Source organism: Rhinoderma darwinii, unplaced genomic scaffold, assembly GCF_050947455.1.
Source record: "Rhinoderma darwinii isolate aRhiDar2 unplaced genomic scaffold, aRhiDar2.hap1 Scaffold_422, whole genome shotgun sequence".
Classification (NCBI taxonomy): Eukaryota; Metazoa; Chordata; class Amphibia; order Anura; family Rhinodermatidae; genus Rhinoderma; species Rhinoderma darwinii.
In genome coordinates, this window is record NW_027463769.1 from 69,777 (window position 1) to 89,681 (window position 19,905).

The 19,905-nt window shown below is 47.8% G+C and overlaps 14 non-coding genes across 14 annotated transcripts; all 14 read left to right on the top strand.

Moving 5' to 3' along the window:
- Positions 1-253: 253 nt before the first annotated feature.
- On the top strand, positions 254-444 carry LOC142710245 (U2 spliceosomal RNA). The gene has a single exon (XR_012869339.1). It is a non-coding gene; the product is annotated as a U2 spliceosomal RNA (small nuclear RNA).
- Positions 445-1,724: 1,280 nt separating this feature from the next.
- LOC142710195 (U2 spliceosomal RNA) lies at positions 1,725-1,915 on the top strand. Its single transcript, XR_012869293.1, has one exon. It is a non-coding gene; the product is annotated as a U2 spliceosomal RNA (small nuclear RNA).
- Positions 1,916-3,207: 1,292 nt separating this feature from the next.
- LOC142710247 (U2 spliceosomal RNA) lies at positions 3,208-3,398 on the top strand. The gene has a single exon (XR_012869341.1). It is a non-coding gene; the product is annotated as a U2 spliceosomal RNA (small nuclear RNA).
- A 1,280-nt stretch (positions 3,399-4,678) lies between these two features.
- Positions 4,679-4,869, top strand: LOC142710086 (U2 spliceosomal RNA). Its single transcript, XR_012869195.1, has one exon. It is a non-coding gene; the product is annotated as a U2 spliceosomal RNA (small nuclear RNA).
- Positions 4,870-6,165: 1,296 nt separating this feature from the next.
- Positions 6,166-6,356, top strand: LOC142710249 (U2 spliceosomal RNA). The gene has a single exon (XR_012869342.1). It is a non-coding gene; the product is annotated as a U2 spliceosomal RNA (small nuclear RNA).
- A 1,284-nt stretch (positions 6,357-7,640) lies between these two features.
- Positions 7,641-7,831, top strand: LOC142710250 (U2 spliceosomal RNA). Its single transcript, XR_012869343.1, has one exon. It is a non-coding gene; the product is annotated as a U2 spliceosomal RNA (small nuclear RNA).
- Positions 7,832-9,127: 1,296 nt separating this feature from the next.
- LOC142710207 (U2 spliceosomal RNA) lies at positions 9,128-9,318 on the top strand. The gene has a single exon (XR_012869304.1). It is a non-coding gene; the product is annotated as a U2 spliceosomal RNA (small nuclear RNA).
- A 1,280-nt stretch (positions 9,319-10,598) lies between these two features.
- Positions 10,599-10,789, top strand: LOC142710251 (U2 spliceosomal RNA). The gene has a single exon (XR_012869344.1). It is a non-coding gene; the product is annotated as a U2 spliceosomal RNA (small nuclear RNA).
- Positions 10,790-12,085: 1,296 nt separating this feature from the next.
- LOC142710196 (U2 spliceosomal RNA) lies at positions 12,086-12,276 on the top strand. Its single transcript, XR_012869294.1, has one exon. It is a non-coding gene; the product is annotated as a U2 spliceosomal RNA (small nuclear RNA).
- Positions 12,277-13,556: 1,280 nt separating this feature from the next.
- Positions 13,557-13,747, top strand: LOC142710252 (U2 spliceosomal RNA). Its single transcript, XR_012869345.1, has one exon. It is a non-coding gene; the product is annotated as a U2 spliceosomal RNA (small nuclear RNA).
- A 1,276-nt stretch (positions 13,748-15,023) lies between these two features.
- Positions 15,024-15,214, top strand: LOC142710087 (U2 spliceosomal RNA). Its single transcript, XR_012869196.1, has one exon. It is a non-coding gene; the product is annotated as a U2 spliceosomal RNA (small nuclear RNA).
- A 1,272-nt stretch (positions 15,215-16,486) lies between these two features.
- On the top strand, positions 16,487-16,677 carry LOC142710197 (U2 spliceosomal RNA). The gene has a single exon (XR_012869295.1). It is a non-coding gene; the product is annotated as a U2 spliceosomal RNA (small nuclear RNA).
- A 1,292-nt stretch (positions 16,678-17,969) lies between these two features.
- Positions 17,970-18,160, top strand: LOC142710088 (U2 spliceosomal RNA). The gene has a single exon (XR_012869197.1). It is a non-coding gene; the product is annotated as a U2 spliceosomal RNA (small nuclear RNA).
- Positions 18,161-19,440: 1,280 nt separating this feature from the next.
- On the top strand, positions 19,441-19,631 carry LOC142710209 (U2 spliceosomal RNA). The gene has a single exon (XR_012869306.1). It is a non-coding gene; the product is annotated as a U2 spliceosomal RNA (small nuclear RNA).
- The last annotated feature ends 274 nt before the right edge of the window (positions 19,632-19,905 follow it).

The following is a 19,905-nucleotide window of genomic DNA, read 5'->3' on the forward strand; positions in this document are numbered from 1 at the left end:
GGCAGCAGGGCATTTGGGCGTTGCCAGGAAGGCGTTTTTATGTAGATTCCTCCTCTTTCAGCACTGCATTGTGGTGCAAGCAAAAGAAGCAAATCCTGTCTGGCTTCCTCTCCGGCCTTTATTCACCTCCCGTGTAGCTGTGAGTGTGTGAGCCTGCAGGGCCCCATGGAATTGCCTAGAAGTAGGCTGAATCGCTGCAAGGGCTGAACAGCAGTATCGGGCAGGCTCGGGCAACGCGCGGCCCGTTCGGGTTATCGCTTCTCGGCCTTTTGGCTAAGATCAAGTGTAGTATCTGTTCTTATCAGTTTAATATCTGATACGTCCCCTATCTGGGGACCATATATTAAATGGATTTTTAGAACAGGGAGATGGAAATAGAGCTTGCTCTGTCCACTCCACGCATTGACCTGGTATTGCAGTATTTCCAGGACCGGTGCACCCTTTCCTTATGTGTTGACTAAAAGCAGATTCCAAAAGTGTTTTTTGTCTTTGCTATTGTTTCTGTCTTTCTGAAGGGATCTCCCCTTTTAATCCCATTATTTCAACACCTGTTGGACAATGCATGAGTGATAATGAGCTCATTGATTAAATGCAATTAATGAATAGATTGCCACCTCTTGTTGTGTGTCGTCTGTGTTTCTGTGTTTCCGGCATTTCACATTGGAACACCTCATTCACCTTCCTTGTCTTCTCTCCGCCCTCCCTTTTAGGTAAGTTAAAGAGCTGCACCTGAGCCAGCCACTGATTGATTGATTGATTGATTGATTGATTGATTGATTGATTGATGCAGCACAACAGTCAAATAGTGGAGTGGAGTAGGGGAACAGCAAACAGCCAATAAAGCAGCCCGCCCGCTCGCCTGCCCGCCACAATGGACCTACCTGTGTACACTAGATGGATGTGATGGAATGTACTGTCGTCCCTACATTTCAAGAAGAAGTAAGAATTGCAGTTGCAACAAAGCCTTGCTTGCCTACAAAGAGAGCAGCAATTTGGATTTGTTACTATGTTACCTAGAAGAATAACAAACTGTGCAAGGATGGAGGTTGTAGGAGCAAGGAGAAGTTGTCTGTAAAGTTGGTGGATGCCTATTTTCCATTTTGCAGTCCCTTGTCTCCCTCTTGTGGCCTCCTGGAGGCAACTAGCTGTGCAAAAAAAAGACAGCCTGGCGGCCGGCTGTTGCAGTGTTGCCCTCTCAGGCAACACTGAGTGACTGACTGAGCCTCACCGTCTTATATAAAGTTCAGACGGAACTTTGCACGTGTCATAGTGGAGCCCTCAGGATTCCAGAGCCAGCTTTCTGACATCATAATGGGGCCTCAGAGATAAAAGCCTGGGCCCAGGCAGTGTTGGTCAGTGCTGCTCAGCAGGCAGCACTGGACTGGACTGGATTACAGCTGATACAAGGTGTGAAGGAACAAGGGGTGGCTGTGGGCATGCACTTGCTGCCGCTGCCAGTGTTTATCTGCATGGCAGCAGGGCATTTGGGCGTTGCCAGGAAGGCGTTTTTATGTAGATTCCTCCTCTTTCAGCACTGCATTGTGGTGCAAGCAAAAGAAGCAAATCCTGTCTGGCTTCCTCTCCGGCCTTTATTCACCTCCCGTGTAGCTGTGAGTGTGTGAGCCTGCAGGGCCCCATGGAATTGCCTAGAAGTAGGCTGAATCGCTGCAAGGGCTGAACAGCAGTATCGGGCAGGCTCGGGCAACGCGCGGCCCGTTCGGGTTATCGCTTCTCGGCCTTTTGGCTAAGATCAAGTGTAGTATCTGTTCTTATCAGTTTAATATCTGATACGTCCCCTATCTGGGGACCATATATTAAATGGATTTTTAGAACAGGGAGATGGAAATAGAGCTTGCTCTGTCCACTCCACACATTGACCTGGTATTGCAGTATTTCCAGGACCGGTGCACCCTTTCCTTATGTGTTGACTAAAAGCAGATTCCAAAAGTGTTTTTTGTCTTTGCTATTGTTTCTGTCTTTCTGAAGGGATCTCCCCTTTTAATCCCATTATTTCAACACCTGTTGGACAATGCATGAGTGATAATGAGCTCATTGATTAAATGCAATTAATGAATAGATTGCCACCTCTTGTTGTGTGTCGTCTGTGTTTCTGTGTTTCCGGCATTTCACATTGGAACACCTCATTCACCTTCCTTGTCTTCTCTCCGCCCTCCCTTTTAGGTAAGTTAAAGAGCTGCACCTGAGCCAGCCACTGATTGATTGATTGATTGATTGATTGATTGATTGATTGATTGATTGATTGATTGATGCAGCACAACAGTCAAATAGTGGAGTGGAGTAGGGGAATAGCAAACAGCCAATAAAGCAGCCCGCCCGCTCGCCTGCCCGCCACAATGGACCTACCTGTGTACACTAGATGGATGTGATGGAATGTACTGTCGTCCCTACATTTCAAGAAGAAGTAAGAATTGCAGTTGCAACAAAGCCTTGCTTGCCTACAAAGAGAGCAGCAATTTGGATTTGTTACTATGTTACCTAGAAGAATAACAAACTGTGCAAGGATGGAGGTTGTAGGAGCAAGGAGAAGTTGTCTGTAAAGTTGGTGGATGCCTATTTTCCATTTTGCAGTCCCTTGTCTCCCTCTTGTGGCCTCCTGGAGGCAACTAGCTGTGCAAAAAAAAGACAGCCTGGCGGCCGGCTGTTGCAGTGTTGCCCTCTCAGGCAACACTGAGTGACTGACTGAGCCTCACCGTCTTATATAAAGTTCAGACGGAACTTTGCACGTGTCATAGTGGAGCCCTCAGGATTCCAGAGCCAGCTTTCTGACATCATAATGGGGCCTCAGAGATAAAAGCCTGGGCCCAGGCAGTGTTGGTCAGTGCTGCTCAGCAGGCAGCACTGGACTGGACTGGATTACAGCTGATACAAGGTGTGAAGGAACAAGGGGTGGCTGTGGGCATGCACTTGCTGCCGCTGCCAGTGTTTATCTGCATGGCAGCAGGGCATTTGGGCGTTGCCAGGAAGGCGTTTTTATGTAGATTCCTCCTCTTTCAGCACTGCATTGTGGTGCAAGCAAAAGAAGCAAATCCTGTCTGGCTTCCTCTCCGGCCTTTATTCACCTCCCGTGTAGCTGTGAGTGTGTGAGCCTGCAGGGCCCCATGGAATTGCCTAGAAGTAGGCTGAATCGCTGCAAGGGCTGAACAGCAGTATCGGGCAGGCTCGGGCAACGCGCGGCCCGTTCGGGTTATCGCTTCTCGGCCTTTTGGCTAAGATCAAGTGTAGTATCTGTTCTTATCAGTTTAATATCTGATACGTCCCCTATCTGGGGACCATATATTAAATGGATTTTTAGAACAGGGAGATGGAAATAGAGCTTGCTCTGTCCACTCCACGCATTGACCTGGTATTGCAGTATTTCCAGGACCGGTGCACCCTTTCCTTATGTGTTGACTAAAAGCAGATTCCAAAAGTGTTTTTTGTCTTTGCTATTGTTTCTGTCTTTCTGAAGGGATCTCCCCTTTTAATCCCATTATTTCAACACCTGTTGGACAATGCATGAGTGATAATGAGCTCATTGATTAAATGCAATTAATGAATAGATTGCCACCTCTTGTTGTGTGTCGTCTGTGTTTCTGTGTTTCCGGCATTTCACATTGGAACACCTCATTCACCTTCCTTGTCTTCTCTCCGCCCTCCCTTTTAGGTAAGTTAAAGAGCTGCACCTGAGCCAGCCACTGATTGATTGATTGATTGATTGATTGATTGATTGATTGATTGATGCAGCACAACAGTCAAATAGTGGAGTGGAGTAGGGGAACAGCAAACAGCCAATAAAGCAGCCCGCCCGCTCGCCTGCCCGCCACAATGGACCTACCTGTGTACACTAGATGGATGTGATGGAATGTACTGTCGTCCCTACATTTCAAGAAGAAGTAAGAATTGCAGTTGCAACAAAGCCTTGCTTGCCTACAAAGAGAGCAGCAATTTGGATTTGTTACTATGTTACCTAGAAGAATAACAAACTGTGCAAGGATGGAGGTTGTAGGAGCAAGGAGAAGTTGTCTGTAAAGTTGGTGGATGCCTATTTTCCATTTTGCAGTCCCTTGTCTCCCTCTTGTGGCCTCCTGGAGGCAACTAGCTGTGCAAAAAAAAGACAGCCTGGCGGCCGGCTGTTGCAGTGTTGCCCTCTCAGGCAACACTGAGTGACTGACTGAGCCTCACCGTCTTATATAAAGTTCAGACGGAACTTTGCACGTGTCATAGTGGAGCCCTCAGGATTCCAGAGCCAGCTTTCTGACATCATAATGGGGCCTCAGAGATAAAAGCCTGGGCCCAGGCAGTGTTGGTCAGTGCTGCTCAGCAGGCAGCACTGGACTGGACTGGATTACAGCTGATACAAGGTGTGAAGGAACAAGGGGTGGCTGTGGGCATGCACTTGCTGCCGCTGCCAGTGTTTATCTGCATGGCAGCAGGGCATTTGGGCGTTGCCAGGAAGGCGTTTTTATGTAGATTCCTCCTCTTTCAGCACTGCATTGTGGTGCAAGCAAAAGAAGCAAATCCTGTCTGGCTTCCTCTCCGGCCTTTATTCACCTCCCGTGTAGCTGTGAGTGTGTGAGCCTGCAGGGCCCCATGGAATTGCCTAGAAGTAGGCTGAATCGCTGCAAGGGCTGAACAGCAGTATCGGGCAGGCTCGGGCAACGCGCGGCCCGTTCGGGTTATCGCTTCTCGGCCTTTTGGCTAAGATCAAGTGTAGTATCTGTTCTTATCAGTTTAATATCTGATACGTCCCCTATCTGGGGACCATATATTAAATGGATTTTTAGAACAGGGAGATGGAAATAGAGCTTGCTCTGTCCACTCCACGCATTGACCTGGTATTGCAGTATTTCCAGGACCAGTGCACCCTTTCCTTATGTGTTGACTAAAAGCAGATTCCAAAAGTGTTTTTTGTCTTTGCTATTGTTTCTGTCTTTCTGAAGGGATCTCCCCTTTTAATCCCATTATTTCAACACCTGTTGGACAATGCATGAGTGATAATGAGCTCATTGATTAAATGCAATTAATGAATAGATTGCCACCTCTTGTTGTGTGTCGTCTGTGTTTCTGTGTTTCCGGCATTTCACATTGGAACACCTCATTCACCTTCCTTGTCTTCTCTCCGCCCTCCCTTTTAGGTAAGTTAAAGAGCTGCACCTGAGCCAGCCACTGATTGATTGATTGATTGATTGATTGATTGATTGATTGATTGATTGATTGATTGATTGATGCAGCACAACAGTCAAATAGTGGAGTGGAGTAGGGGAACAGCAAACAGCCAATAAAGCAGCCCGCCCGCTCGCCTGCCCGCCACAATGGACCTACCTGTGTACACTAGATGGATGTGATGGAATGTACTGTCGTCCCTACATTTCAAGAAGAAGTAAGAATTGCAGTTGCAACAAAGCCTTGCTTGCCTACAAAGAGAGCAGCAATTTGGATTTGTTACTATGTTACCTAGAAGAATAACAAACTGTGCAAGGATGGAGGTTGTAGGAGCAAGGAGAAGTTGTCTGTAAAGTTGGTGGATGCCTATTTTCCATTTTGCAGTCCCTTGTCTCCCTCTTGTGGCCTCCTGGAGGCAACTAGCTGTGCAAAAAAAAGACAGCCTGGCGGCCGGCTGTTGCAGTGTTGCCCTCTCAGGCAACACTGAGTGACTGACTGAGCCTCACCGTCTTATATAAAGTTCAGACGGAACTTTGCACGTGTCATAGTGGAGCCCTCAGGATTCCAGAGCCAGCTTTCTGACATCATAATGGGGCCTCAGAGATAAAAGCCTGGGCCCAGGCAGTGTTGGTCAGTGCTGCTCAGCAGGCAGCACTGGACTGGACTGGATTACAGCTGATACAAGGTGTGAAGGAACAAGGGGTGGCTGTGGGCATGCACTTGCTGCCGCTGCCAGTGTTTATCTGCATGGCAGCAGGGCATTTGGGCGTTGCCAGGAAGGCGTTTTTATGTAGATTCCTCCTCTTTCAGCACTGCATTGTGGTGCAAGCAAAAGAAGCAAATCCTGTCTGGCTTCCTCTCCGGCCTTTATTCACCTCCCGTGTAGCTGTGAGTGTGTGAGCCTGCAGGGCCCCATGGAATTGCCTAGAAGTAGGCTGAATCGCTGCAAGGGCTGAACAGCAGTATCGGGCAGGCTCGGGCAACGCGCGGCCCGTTCGGGTTATCGCTTCTCGGCCTTTTGGCTAAGATCAAGTGTAGTATCTGTTCTTATCAGTTTAATATCTGATACGTCCCCTATCTGGGGACCATATATTAAATGGATTTTTAGAACAGGGAGATGGAAATAGAGCTTGCTCTGTCCACTCCACGCATTGACCTGGTATTGCAGTATTTCCAGGACCGGTGCACCCTTTCCTTATGTGTTGACTAAAAGCAGATTCCAAAAGTGTTTTTTGTCTTTGCTATTGTTTCTGTCTTTCTGAAGGGATCTCCCCTTTTAATCCCATTATTTCAACACCTGTTGGACAATGCATGAGTGATAATGAGCTCATTGATTAAATGCAATTAATGAATAGATTGCCACCTCTTGTTGTGTGTCGTCTGTGTTTCTGTGTTTCCGGCATTTCACATTGGAACACCTCATTCACCTTCCTTGTCTTCTCTCCGCCCTCCCTTTTAGGTAAGTTAAAGAGCTGCACCTGAGCCAGCCACTGATTGATTGATTGATTGATTGATTGATTGATTGATTGATTGATTGATGCAGCACAACAGTCAAATAGTGGAGTGGAGTAGGGGAACAGCAAACAGCCAATAAAGCAGCCCGCCCGCTCGCCTGCCCGCCACAATGGACCTACCTGTGTACACTAGATGGATGTGATGGAATGTACTGTCGTCCCTACATTTCAAGAAGAAGTAAGAATTGCAGTTGCAACAAAGCCTTGCTTGCCTACAAAGAGAGCAGCAATTTGGATTTGTTACTATGTTACCTAGAAGAATAACAAACTGTGCAAGGATGGAGGTTGTAGGAGCAAGGAGAAGTTGTCTGTAAAGTTGGTGGATGCCTATTTTCCATTTTGCAGTCCCTTGTCTCCCTCTTGTGGCCTCCTGGAGGCAACTAGCTGTGCAAAAAAAAGACAGCCTGGCGGCCGGCTGTTGCAGTGTTGCCCTCTCAGGCAACACTGAGTGACTGACTGAGCCTCACCGTCTTATATAAAGTTCAGACGGAACTTTGCACGTGTCATAGTGGAGCCCTCAGGATTCCAGAGCCAGCTTTCTGACATCATAATGGGGCCTCAGAGATAAAAGCCTGGGCCCAGGCAGTGTTGGTCACTGCTGCTCAGCAGGCAGCACTGGACTGGACTGGATTACAGCTGATACAAGGTGTGAAGGAACAAGGGGTGGCTGTGGGCATGCACTTGCTGCCGCTGCCAGTGTTTATCTGCATGGCAGCAGGGCATTTGGGCGTTGCCAGGAAGGCGTTTTTATGTAGATTCCTCCTCTTTCAGCACTGCATTGTGGTGCAAGCAAAATAAGCAAATCCTGTCTGGCTTCCTCTCCGGCCTTTATTCACCTCCCGTGTAGCTGTGAGTGTGTGAGCCTGCAGGGCCCCATGGAATTGCCTAGAAGTAGGCTGAATCGCTGCAAGGGCTGAACAGCAGTATCGGGCAGGCTCGGGCAACGCGCGGCCCGTTCGGGTTATCGCTTCTCGGCCTTTTGGCTAAGATCAAGTGTAGTATCTGTTCTTATCAGTTTAATATCTGATACGTCCCCTATCTGGGGACCATATATTAAATGGATTTTTAGAACAGGGAGATGGAAATAGAGCTTGCTCTGTCCACTCCACGCATTGACCTGGTATTGCAGTATTTCCAGGACCGGTGCACCCTTTCCTTATGTGTTGACTAAAAGCAGATTCCAAAAGTGTTTTTTGTCTTTGCTATTGTTTCTGTCTTTCTGAAGGGATCTCCCCTTTTAATCCCATTATTTCAACACCTGTTGGACAATGCATGAGTGATAATGAGCTCATTGATTAAATGCAATTAATGAATAGATTGCCACCTCTTGTTGTGTGTCGTCTGTGTTTCTGTGTTTCCGGCATTTCACATTGGAACACCTCATTCACCTTCCTTGTCTTCTCTCCGCCCTCCCTTTTAGGTAAGTTAAAGAGCTGCACCTGAGCCAGCCACTGATTGATTGATTGATTGATTGATTGATTGATTGATTGATTGATTGATTGATTGATTGATGCAGCACAACAGTCAAATAGTGGAGTGGAGTAGGGGAACAGCAAACAGCCAATAAAGCAGCCCGCCCGCTCGCCTGCCCGCCACAATGGACCTACCTGTGTACACTAGATGGATGTGATGGAATGTACTGTCGTCCCTACATTTCAAGAAGAAGTAAGAATTGCAGTTGCAACAAAGCCTTGCTTGCCTACAAAGAGAGCAGCAATTTGGATTTGTTACTATGTTACCTAGAAGAATAACAAACTGTGCAAGGATGGAGGTTGTAGGAGCAAGGAGAAGTTGTCTGTAAAGTTGGTGGATGCCTATTTTCCATTTTGCAGTCCCTTGTCTCCCTCTTGTGGCCTCCTGGAGGCAACTAGCTGTGCAAAAAAAAGACAGCCTGGCGGCCGGCTGTTGCAGTGTTGCCCTCTCAGGCAACACTGAGTGACTGACTGAGCCTCACCGTCTTATATAAAGTTCAGACGGAACTTTGCACGTGTCATAGTGGAGCCCTCAGGATTCCAGAGCCAGCTTTCTGACATCATAATGGGGCCTCAGAGATAAAAGCCTGGGCCCAGGCAGTGTTGGTCAGTGCTGCTCAGCAGGCAGCACTGGACTGGACTGGATTACAGCTGATACAAGGTGTGAAGGAACAAGGGGTGGCTGTGGGCATGCACTTGCTGCCGCTGCCAGTGTTTATCTGCATGGCAGCAGGGCATTTGGGCGTTGCCAGGAAGGCGTTTTTATGTAGATTCCTCCTCTTTCAGCACTGCATTGTGGTGCAAGCAAAAGAAGCAAATCCTGTCTGGCTTCCTCTCCGGCCTTTATTCACCTCCCGTGTAGCTGTGAGTGTGTGAGCCTGCAGGGCCCCATGGAATTGCCTAGAAGTAGGCTGAATCGATGCAAGGGCTGAACAGCAGTATCGGGCAGGCTCGGGCAACGCGCGGCCCGTTCGGGTTATCGCTTCTCGGCCTTTTGCCTAAGATCAAGTGTAGTATCTGTTCTTATCAGTTTAATATCTGATACGTCCCCTATCTGGGGACCATATATTAAATGGATTTTTAGAACAGGGAGATGGAAATAGAGCTTGCTCTGTCCACTCCACGCATTGACCTGGTATTGCAGTATTTCCAGGACCGGTGCACCCTTTCCTTATGTGTTGACTAAAAGCAGATTCCAAAAGTGTTTTTTGTCTTTGCTATTGTTTCTGTCTTTCTGAAGGGATCTCCCCTTTTAATCCCATTATTTCAACACCTGTTGGACAATGCATGAGTGATAATGAGCTCATTGATTAAATGCAATTAATGAATAGATTGCCACCTCTTGTTGTGTGTCGTCTGTGTTTCTGTGTTTCCGGCATTTCACATTGGAACACCTCATTCACCTTCCTTGTCTTCTCTCCGCCCTCCCTTTTAGGTAAGTTAAAGAGCTGCACCTGAGCCAGCCACTGATTGATTGATTGATTGATTGATTGATTGATTGATTGATTGATGCAGCACAACAGTCAAATAGTGGAGTGGAGTAGGGGAACAGCAAACAGCCAATAAAGCAGCCCGCCCGCTCGCCTGCCCGCCACAATGGACCTACCTGTGTACACTAGATGGATGTGATGGAATGTACTGTCGTCCCTACATTTCAAGAAGAAGTAAGAATTGCAGTTGCAACAAAGCCTTGCTTGCCTACAAAGAGAGCAGCAATTTGGATTTGTTACTATGTTACCTAGAAGAATAACAAACTGTGCAAGGATGGAGGTTGTAGGAGCAAGGAGAAGTTGTCTGTAAAGTTGGTGGATGCCTATTTTCCATTTTGCAGTCCCTTGTCTCCCTCTTGTGGCCTCCTGGAGGCAACTAGCTGTGCAAAAAAAAGACAGCCTGGCGGCCGGCTGTTGCAGTGTTGCCCTCTCAGGCAACACTGAGTGACTGACTGAGCCTCACCGTCTTATATAAAGTTCAGACGGAACTTTGCACGTGTCATAGTGGAGCCCTCAGGATTCCAGAGCCAGCTTTCTGACATCATAATGGGGCCTCAGAGATAAAAGCCTGGGCCCAGGCAGTGTTGGTCAGTGCTGCTCAGCAGGCAGCACTGGACTGGACTGGATTACAGCTGATACAAGGTGTGAAGGAACAAGGGGTGGCTGTGGGCATGCACTTGCTGCCGCTGCCAGTGTTTATCTGCATGGCAGCAGGGCATTTGGGCGTTGCCAGGAAGGCGTTTTTATGTAGATTCCTCCTCTTTCAGCACTGCATTGTGGTGCAAGCAAAAGAAGCAAATCCTGTCTGGCTTCCTCTCCGGCCTTTATTCACCTCCCGTGTAGCTGTGAGTGTGTGAGCCTGCAGGGCCCCATGGAATTGCCTAGAAGTAGGCTGAATCGCTGCAAGGGCTGAACAGCAGTATCGGGCAGGCTCGGGCAACGCGCGGCCCGTTCGGGTTATCGCTTCTCGGCCTTTTGGCTAAGATCAAGTGTAGTATCTGTTCTTATCAGTTTAATATCTGATACGTCCCCTATCTGGGGACCATATATTAAATGGATTTTTAGAACAGGGAGATGGAAATAGAGCTTGCTCTGTCCACTCCACGCATTGACCTGGTATTGCAGTATTTCCAGGACCGGTGCACCCTTTCCTTATGTGTTGACTAAAAGCAGATTCCAAAAGTGTTTTTTGTCTTTGCTATTGTTTCTGTCTTTCTGAAGGGATCTCCCCTTTTAATCCCATTATTTCAACACCTGTTGGACAATGCATGAGTGATAATGAGCTCATTGATTAAATGCAATTAATGAATAGATTGCCACCTCTTGTTGTGTGTCGTCTGTGTTTCTGTGTTTCCGGCATTTCACATTGGAACACCTCATTCACCTTCCTTGTCTTCTCTCCGCCCTCCCTTTTAGGTAAGTTAAAGAGCTGCACCTGAGCCAGCCACTGATTGATTGATTGATTGATTGATTGATTGATTGATTGATTGATTGATTGATTGATTGATGCAGCACAACAGTCAAATAGTGGAGTGGAGTAGGGGAACAGCAAACAGCCAATAAAGCAGCCCGCCCGCTCGCCTGCCCGCCACAATGGACCTACCTGTGTACACTAGATGTATGTGATGGAATGTACTGTCGTCCCTACATTTCAAGAAGAAGTAAGAATTGCAGTTGCAACAAAGCCTTGCTTGCCTACAAAGAGAGCAGCAATTTGGATTTGTTACTATGTTACCTAGAAGAATAACAAACTGTGCAAGGATGGAGGTTGTAGGAGCAAGGAGAAGTTGTCTGTAAAGTTGGTGGATGCCTATTTTCCATTTTGCAGTCCCTTGTCTCCCTCTTGTGGCCTCCTGGAGGCAACTAGCTGTGCAAAAAAAAGACAGCCTGGCGGCCGGCTGTTGCAGTGTTGCCCTCTCAGGCAACACTGAGTGACTGACTGAGCCTCACCGTCTTATATAAAGTTCAGACGGAACTTTGCACGTGTCATAGTGGAGCCCTCAGGATTCCAGAGCCAGCTTTCTGACATCATAATGGGGCCTCAGAGATAAAAGCCTGGGCCCAGGCAGTGTTGGTCAGTGCTGCTCAGCAGGCAGCACTGGACTGGACTGGATTACAGCTGATACAAGGTGTGAAGGAACAAGGGGTGGCTGTGGGCATGCACTTGCTGCCGCTGCCAGTGTTTATCTGCATGGCAGCAGGGCATTTGGGCGTTGCCAGGAAGGCGTTTTTATGTAGATTCCTCCTCTTTCAGCACTGCATTGTGGTGCAAGCAAAAGAAGCAAATCCTGTCTGGCTTCCTCTCCGGCCTTTATTCACCTCCCGTGTAGCTGTGAGTGTGTGAGCCTGCAGGGCCCCATGGAATTGCCTAGAAGTAGGCTGAATCGCTGCAAGGGCTGAACAGCAGTATCGGGCAGGCTCGGGCAACGCGCGGCCCGTTCGGGTTATCGCTTCTCGGCCTTTTGGCTAAGATCAAGTGTAGTATCTGTTCTTATCAGTTTAATATCTGATACGTCCCCTATCTGGGGACCATATATTAAATGGATTTTTAGAACAGGGAGATGGAAATAGAGCTTGCTCTGTCCACTCCACACATTGACCTGGTATTGCAGTATTTCCAGGACCGGTGCACCCTTTCCTTATGTGTTGACTAAAAGCAGATTCCAAAAGTGTTTTTTGTCTTTGCTATTGTTTCTGTCTTTCTGAAGGGATCTCCCCTTTTAATCCCATTATTTCAACACCTGTTGGACAATGCATGAGTGATAATGAGCTCATTGATTAAATGCAATTAATGAATAGATTGCCACCTCTTGTTGTGTGTCGTCTGTGTTTCTGTGTTTCCGGCATTTCACATTGGAACACCTCATTCACCTTCCTTGTCTTCTCTCCGCCCTCCCTTTTAGGTAAGTTAAAGAGCTGCACCTGAGCCAGCCACTGATTGATTGATTGATTGATTGATTGATTGATTGATTGATTGATGCAGCACAACAGTCAAATAGTGGAGTGGAGTAGGGGAACAGCAAACAGCCAATAAAGCAGCCCGCCCGCTCGCCTGCCCGCCACAATGGACCTACCTGTGTACACTAGATGGATGTGATGGAATGTACTGTCGTCCCTACATTTCAAGAAGAAGTAAGAATTGCAGTTGCAACAAAGCCTTGCTTGCCTACAAAGAGAGCAGCAATTTGGATTTGTTACTATGTTACCTAGAAGAATAACAAACTGTGCAAGGATGGAGGTTGTAGGAGCAAGGAGAAGTTGTCTGTAAAGTTGGTGGATGCCTATTTTCCATTTTGCAGTCCCTTGTCTCCCTCTTGTGGCCTCCTGGAGGCAACTAGCTGTGCAAAAAAAAGACAGCCTGGCGGCCGGCTGTTGCAGTGTTGCCCTCTCAGGCAACACTGAGTGACTGACTGAGCCTCACCGTCTTATATAAAGTTCAGACGGAACTTTGCACGTGTCATAGTGGAGCCCTCAGGATTCCAGAGCCAACTTTCTGACATCATAATGGGGCCTCAGAGATAAAAGCCTGGGCCCAGGCAGTGTTGGTCAGTGCTGCTCAGCAGGCAGCACTGGACTGGACTGGATTACAGCTGATACAAGGTGTGAAGGAACAAGGGGTGGCTGTGGGCATGCACTTGCTGCCGCTGCCAGTGTTTATCTGCATGGCAGCAGGGCATTTGGGCGTTGCCAGGAAGGCGTTTTTATGTAGATTCCTCCTCTTTCAGCACTGCATTGTGGTGCAAGCAAAAGAAGCAAATCCTGTCTGGCTTCCTCTCCGGCCTTTATTCACCTCCCGTGTAGCTGTGAGTGTGTGAGCCTGCAGGGCCCCATGGAATTGCCTAGAAGTAGGCTGAATCGCTGCAAGGGCTGAACAGCAGTATCGGGCAGGCTCGGGCAACGCGCGGCCCGTTCGGGTTATCGCTTCTCGGCCTTTTGGCTAAGATCAAGTGTAGTATCTGTTCTTATCAGTTTAATATCTGATACGTCCCCTATCTGGGGACCATATATTAAATGGATTTTTAGAACAGGGAGATGGAAATAGAGCTTGCTCTGTCCACTCCACGCATTGACCTGGTATTGCAGTATTTCCAGGACCGGTGCACCCTTTCCTTATGTGTTGACTAAAAGCAGATTCCAAAAGTGTTTTTTGTCTTTGCTATTGTTTCTGTCTTTCTGAAGGGATCTCCCCTTTTAATCCCATTATTTCAACACCTGTTGGACAATGCATGAGTGATAATGAGCTCATTGATTAAATGCAATTAATGAATAGATTGCCACCTCTTGTTGTGTGTCGTCTGTGTTTCTGTGTTTCCGGCATTTCACATTGGAACACCTCATTCACCTTCCTTGTCTTCTCTCCGCCCTCCCTTTTAGGTAAGTTAAAGAGCTGCACCTGAGCCAGCCACTGATTGATTGATTGATTGATTGATTGATTGATTGATTGATGCAGCACAACAGTCAAATAGTGGAGTGGAGTAGGGGAACAGCAAACAGCCAATAAAGCAGCCCGCCCGCTCGCCTGCCCGCCACAATGGACCTACCTGTGTACACTAGATGGATGTGATGGAATGTACTGTCGTCCCTACATTTCAAGAAGAAGTAAGAATTGCAGTTGCAACAAAGCCTTGCTTGCCTACAAAGAGAGCAGCAATTTGGATTTGTTACTATGTTACCTAGAAGAATAACAAACTGTGCAAGGATGGAGGTTGTAGGAGCAAGGAGAAGTTGTCTGTAAAGTTGGTGGATGCCTATTTTCCATTTTGCAGTCCCTTGTCTCCCTCTTGTGGCCTCCTGGAGGCAACTAGCTGTGCAAAAAAAAGACAGCCTGGCGGCCGGCTGTTGCAGTGTTGCCCTCTCAGGCAACACTGAGTGACTGACTGAGCCTCACCGTCTTATATAAAGTTCAGACGGAACTTTGCACGTGTCATAGTGGAGCCCTCAGGATTCCAGAGCCAGCTTTCTGACATCATAATGGGGCCTCAGAGATAAAAGCCTGGGCCCAGGCAGTGTTGGTCAGTGCTGCTCAGCAGGCAGCACTGGACTGGACTGGATTACAGCTGATACAAGGTGTGAAGGAACAAGGGGTGGCTGTGGGCATGCACTTGCTGCCGCTGCCAGTGTTTATCTGCATGGCAGCAGGGCATTTGGGCGTTGCCAGGAAGGCGTTTTTATGTAGATTCCTCCTCTTTCAGCACTGCATTGTGGTGCAAGCAAAAGAAGCAAATCCTGTCTGGCTTCCTCTCCGGCCTTTATTCACCTCCCGTGTAGCTGTGAGTGTGTGAGCCTGCAGGGCCCCATGGAATTGCCTAGAAGTAGGCTGAATCGCTGCAAGGGCTGAACAGCAGTATCGGGCAGGCTCGGGCAACGCGCGGCCCGTTCGGGTTATCGCTTCTCGGCCTTTTGGCTAAGATCAAGTGTAGTATCTGTTCTTATCAGTTTAATATCTGATACGTCCCCTATCTGGGGACCATATATTAAATGGATTTTTAGAACAGGGAGATGGAAATAGAGCTTGCTCTGTCCACTCCACGCATTGACCTGGTATTGCAGTATTTCCAGGACCGGTGCACCCTTTCCTTATGTGTTGACTAAAAGCAGATTCCAAAAGTGTTTTTTGTCTTTGCTATTGTTTCTGTCTTTCTGAAGGGATCTCCCCTTTTAATCCCATTATTTCAACACCTGTTGGACAATGCATGAGTGATAATGAGCTCATTGATTAAATGCAATTAATGAATAGATTGCCACCTCTTGTTGTGTGTCGTCTGTGTTTCTGTGTTTCCGGCATTTCACATTGGAACACCTCATTCACCTTCCTTGTCTTCTCTCCGCCCTCCCTTTTAGGTAAGTTAAAGAGCTGCACCTGAGCCAGCCACTGATTGATTGATTGATTGATTGATTGATTGATTGATGCAGCACAACAGTCAAATAGTGGAGTGGAGTAGGGGAACAGCAAACAGCCAATAAAGCAGCCCGCCCGCTCGCCTGCCCGCCACAATGGACCTACCTGTGTACACTAGATGGATGTGATGGAATGTACTGTCGTCCCTACATTTCAAGAAGAAGTAAGAATTGCAGTTGCAACAAAGCCTTGCTTGCCTACAAAGAGAGCAGCAATTTGGATTTGTTACTATGTTACCTAGAAGAATAACAAACTGTGCAAGGATGGAGGTTGTAGGAGCAAGGAGAAGTTGTCTGTAAAGTTGGTGGATGCCTATTTTCCATTTTGCAGTCCCTTGTCTCCCTCTTGTGGCCTCCTGGAGGCAACTAGCTGTGCAAAAAAAAGACAGCCTGGCGGCCGGCTGTTGCAGTGTTGCCCTCTCAGGCAACACTGAGTGACTGACTGAGCCTCACCGTCTTATATAAAGTTCAGACGGAACTTTGCACGTGTCATAGTGGAGCCCTCAGGATTCCAGAGCCAGCTTTCTGACATCATAATGGGGCCTCAGAGATAAAAGCCTGGGCCCAGGCAGTGTTGGTCAGTGCTGCTCAGCAGGCAGCACTGGACTGGACTGGATTACAGCTGATACAAGGTGTGAAGGAACAAGGGGTGGCTGTGGGCATGCACTTGCTGCCGCTGCCAGTGTTTATCTGCATGGCAGCAGGGCATTTGGGCGTTGCCAGGAAGGCGTTTTTATGTAGATTCCTCCTCTTTCAGCACTGCATTGTGGTGCAAGCAAAAGAAGCAAATCCTGTCTGGCTTCCTCTCCGGCCTTTATTCACCTCCCGTGTAGCTGTGAGTGTGTGAGCCTGCAGGGCCCCATGGAATTGCCTAGAAGTAGGCTGAATCGCTGCAAGGGCTGAACAGCAGTATCGGGCAGGCTCGGGCAACGCGCGGCCCGTTCGGGTTATCGCTTCTCGGCCTTTTGGCTAAGATCAAGTGTAGTATCTGTTCTTATCAGTTTAATATCTGATACGTCCCCTATCTGGGGACCATATATTAAATGGATTTTTAGAACAGGGAGATGGAAATAGAGCTTGCTCTGTCCACTCCACACATTGACCTGGTATTGCAGTATTTCCAGGACCGGTGCACCCTTTCCTTATGTGTTGACTAAAAGCAGATTCCAAAAGTGTTTTTTGTCTTTGCTATTGTTTCTGTCTTTCTGAAGGGATCTCCCCTTTTAATCCCATTATTTCAACACCTGTTGGACAATGCATGAGTGATAATGAGCTCATTGATTAAATGCAATTAATGAATAGATTGCCACCTCTTGTTGTGTGTCGTCTGTGTTTCTGTGTTTCCGGCATTTCACATTGGAACACCTCATTCACCTTCCTTGTCTTCTCTCCGCCCTCCCTTTTAGGTAAGTTAAAGAGCTGCACCTGAGCCAGCCACTGATTGATTGATTGATTGATTGATTGATTGATTGATTGATTGATTGATTGATTGATGCAGCACAACAGTCAAATAGTGGAGTGGAGTAGGGGAACAGCAAACAGCCAATAAAGCAGCCCGCCCGCTCGCCTGCCCGCCACAATGGACCTACCTGTGTACACTAGATGGATGTGATGGAATGTACTGTCGTCCCTACATTTCAAGAAGAAGTAAGAATTGCAGTTGCAACAAAGCCTTGCTTGCCTACAAAGAGAGCAGCAATTTGGATTTGTTACTATGTTACCTAGAAGAATAACAAACTGTGCAAGGATGGAGGTTGTAGGAGCAAGGAGAAGTTGTCTGTAAAGTTGGTGGATGCCTATTTTCCATTTTGCAGTCCCTTGTCTCCCTCTTGTGGCCTCCTGGAGGCAACTAGCTGTGCAAAAAAAAGACAGCCTGGCGGCCGGCTGTTGCAGTGTTGCCCTCTCAGGCAACACTGAGTGACTGACTGAGCCTCACCGTCTTATATAAAGTTCAGACGGAACTTTGCACGTGTCATAGTGGAGCCCTCAGGATTCCAGAGCCAGCTTTCTGACATCATAATGGGGCCTCAGAGATAAAAGCCTGGGCCCAGGCAGTGTTGGTCAGTGCTGCTCAGCAGGCAGCACTGGACTGGACTGGATTACAGCTGATACAAGGTGTGAAGGAACAAGGGGTGGCTGTGGGCATGCACTTGCTGCCGCTGCCAGTGTTTATCTGCATGGCAGCAGGGCATTTGGGCGTTGCCAGGAAGGCGTTTTTATGTAGATTCCTCCTCTTTCAGCACTGCATTGTGGTGCAAGCAAAAGAAGCAAATCCTGTCTGGCTTCCTCTCCGGCCTTTATTCACCTCCCGTGTAGCTGTGAGTGTGTGAGCCTGCAGGGCCCCATGGAATTGCCTAGAAGTAGGCTGAATCGCTGCAAGGGCTGAACAGCAGTATCGGGCAGGCTCGGGCAACGCGCGGCCCGTTCGGGTTATCGCTTCTCGGCCTTTTGGCTAAGATCAAGTGTAGTATCTGTTCTTATCAGTTTAATATCTGATACGTCCCCTATCTGGGGACCATATATTAAATGGATTTTTAGAACAGGGAGATGGAAATAGAGCTTGCTCTGTCCACTCCACGCATTGACCTGGTATTGCAGTATTTCCAGGACCGGTGCACCCTTTCCTTATGTGTTGACTAAAAGCAGATTCCAAAAGTGTTTTTTGTCTTTGCTATTGTTTCTGTCTTTCTGAAGGGATCTCCCCTTTTAATCCCATTATTTCAACACCTGTTGGACAATGCATGAGTGATAATGAGCTCATTGATTAAATGCAATTAATGAATAGATTGCCACCTCTTGTTGTGTGTCGTCTGTGTTTCTGTGTTTCCGGCATTTCACATTGGAACACCTCATTCACCTTCCTTGTCTTCTCTCCGCCCTCCCTTTTAGGTAAGTTAAAGAGCTGCACCTGAGCCAGCCACTGATTGATTGATTGATTGATTGATTGATTGATTGATTGATTGATGCAGCACAACAGTCAAATAGTGGAGTGGAGTAGGGGAACAGCAAACAGCCAATAAAGCAGCCCGCCCGCTCGCCTGCCCGCCACAATGGACCTACCTGTGTACACTAGATGGATGTGATGGAATGTACTGTCGTCCCTACATTTCAAGAAGAAGTAAGAATTGCAGTTGCAACAAAGCCTTGCTTGCCTACAAAGAGAGCAGCAATTTGGATTTGTTACTATGTTACCTAGAAGAATAACAAACTGTGCAAGGATGGAGGTTGTAGGAGCAAGGAGAAGTTGTCTGTAAAGTTGGTGGATGCCTATTTTCCATTTTGCAGTCCCTTGTCTCCCTCTTGTGGCCTCCTGGAGGCAACTAGCTGTGCAAAAAAAAGACAGCCTGGCGGCCGGCTGTTGCAGTGTTGCCCTCTCAGGCAACACTGAGTGACTGACTGAGCCTCACCGTCTTATATAAAGTTCAGACGGAACTTTGCACGTGTCATAGTGGAGCCCTCAGGATTCCAGAGCCAGCTTTCTGACATCATAATGGGGCCTCAGAGATAAAAGCCTGGGCCCAGGCAGTGTTGGTCAGTGCTGCTCAGCAGGCAGCACTGGACTGGACTGGATTACAGCTGATACAAGGTGTGAAGGAACAAGGGGTGGCTGTGGGCATGCACTTGCTGCCGCTGCCAGTGTTTATCTGCATGGCAGCAGGGCATTTGGGCGTTGCCAGGAAGGCGTTTTTATGTAGATTCCTCCTCTTTCAGCACTGCATTGTGGTGCAAGCAAAAGAAGCAAATCCTGTCTGGCTTCCTCTCCGGCCTTTATTCACCTCCCGTGTAGCTGTGAGTGTGTGAGCCTGCAGGGCCCCATGGAATTGCCTAGAAGTAGGCTGAATCGCTGCAAGGGCTGAACAGCAGTATCGGGCAGGCTCGGGCAACGCGCGGCCCGTTCGGGTTATCGCTTCTCGGCCTTTTGGCTAAGATCAAGTGTAGTATCTGTTCTTATCAGTTTAATATCTGATACGTCCCCTATCTGGGGACCATATATTAAATGGATTTTTAGAACAGGGAGATGGAAATAGAGCTTGCTCTGTCCACTCCACGCATTGACCTGGTATTGCAGTATTTCCAGGACCAGTGCACCCTTTCCTTATGTGTTGACTAAAAGCAGATTCCAAAAGTGTTTTTTGTCTTTGCTATTGTTTCTGTCTTTCTGAAGGGATCTCCCCTTTTAATCCCATTATTTCAACACCTGTTGGACAATGCATGAGTGATAATGAGCTCATTGATTAAATGCAATTAATGAATAGATTGCCACCTCTTGTTGTGTGTCGTCTGTGTTTCTGTGTTTCCGGCATTTCACATTGGAACACCTCATTCACCTTCCTTGTCTTCTCTCCGCCCTCCCTTTTAGGTAAGTTA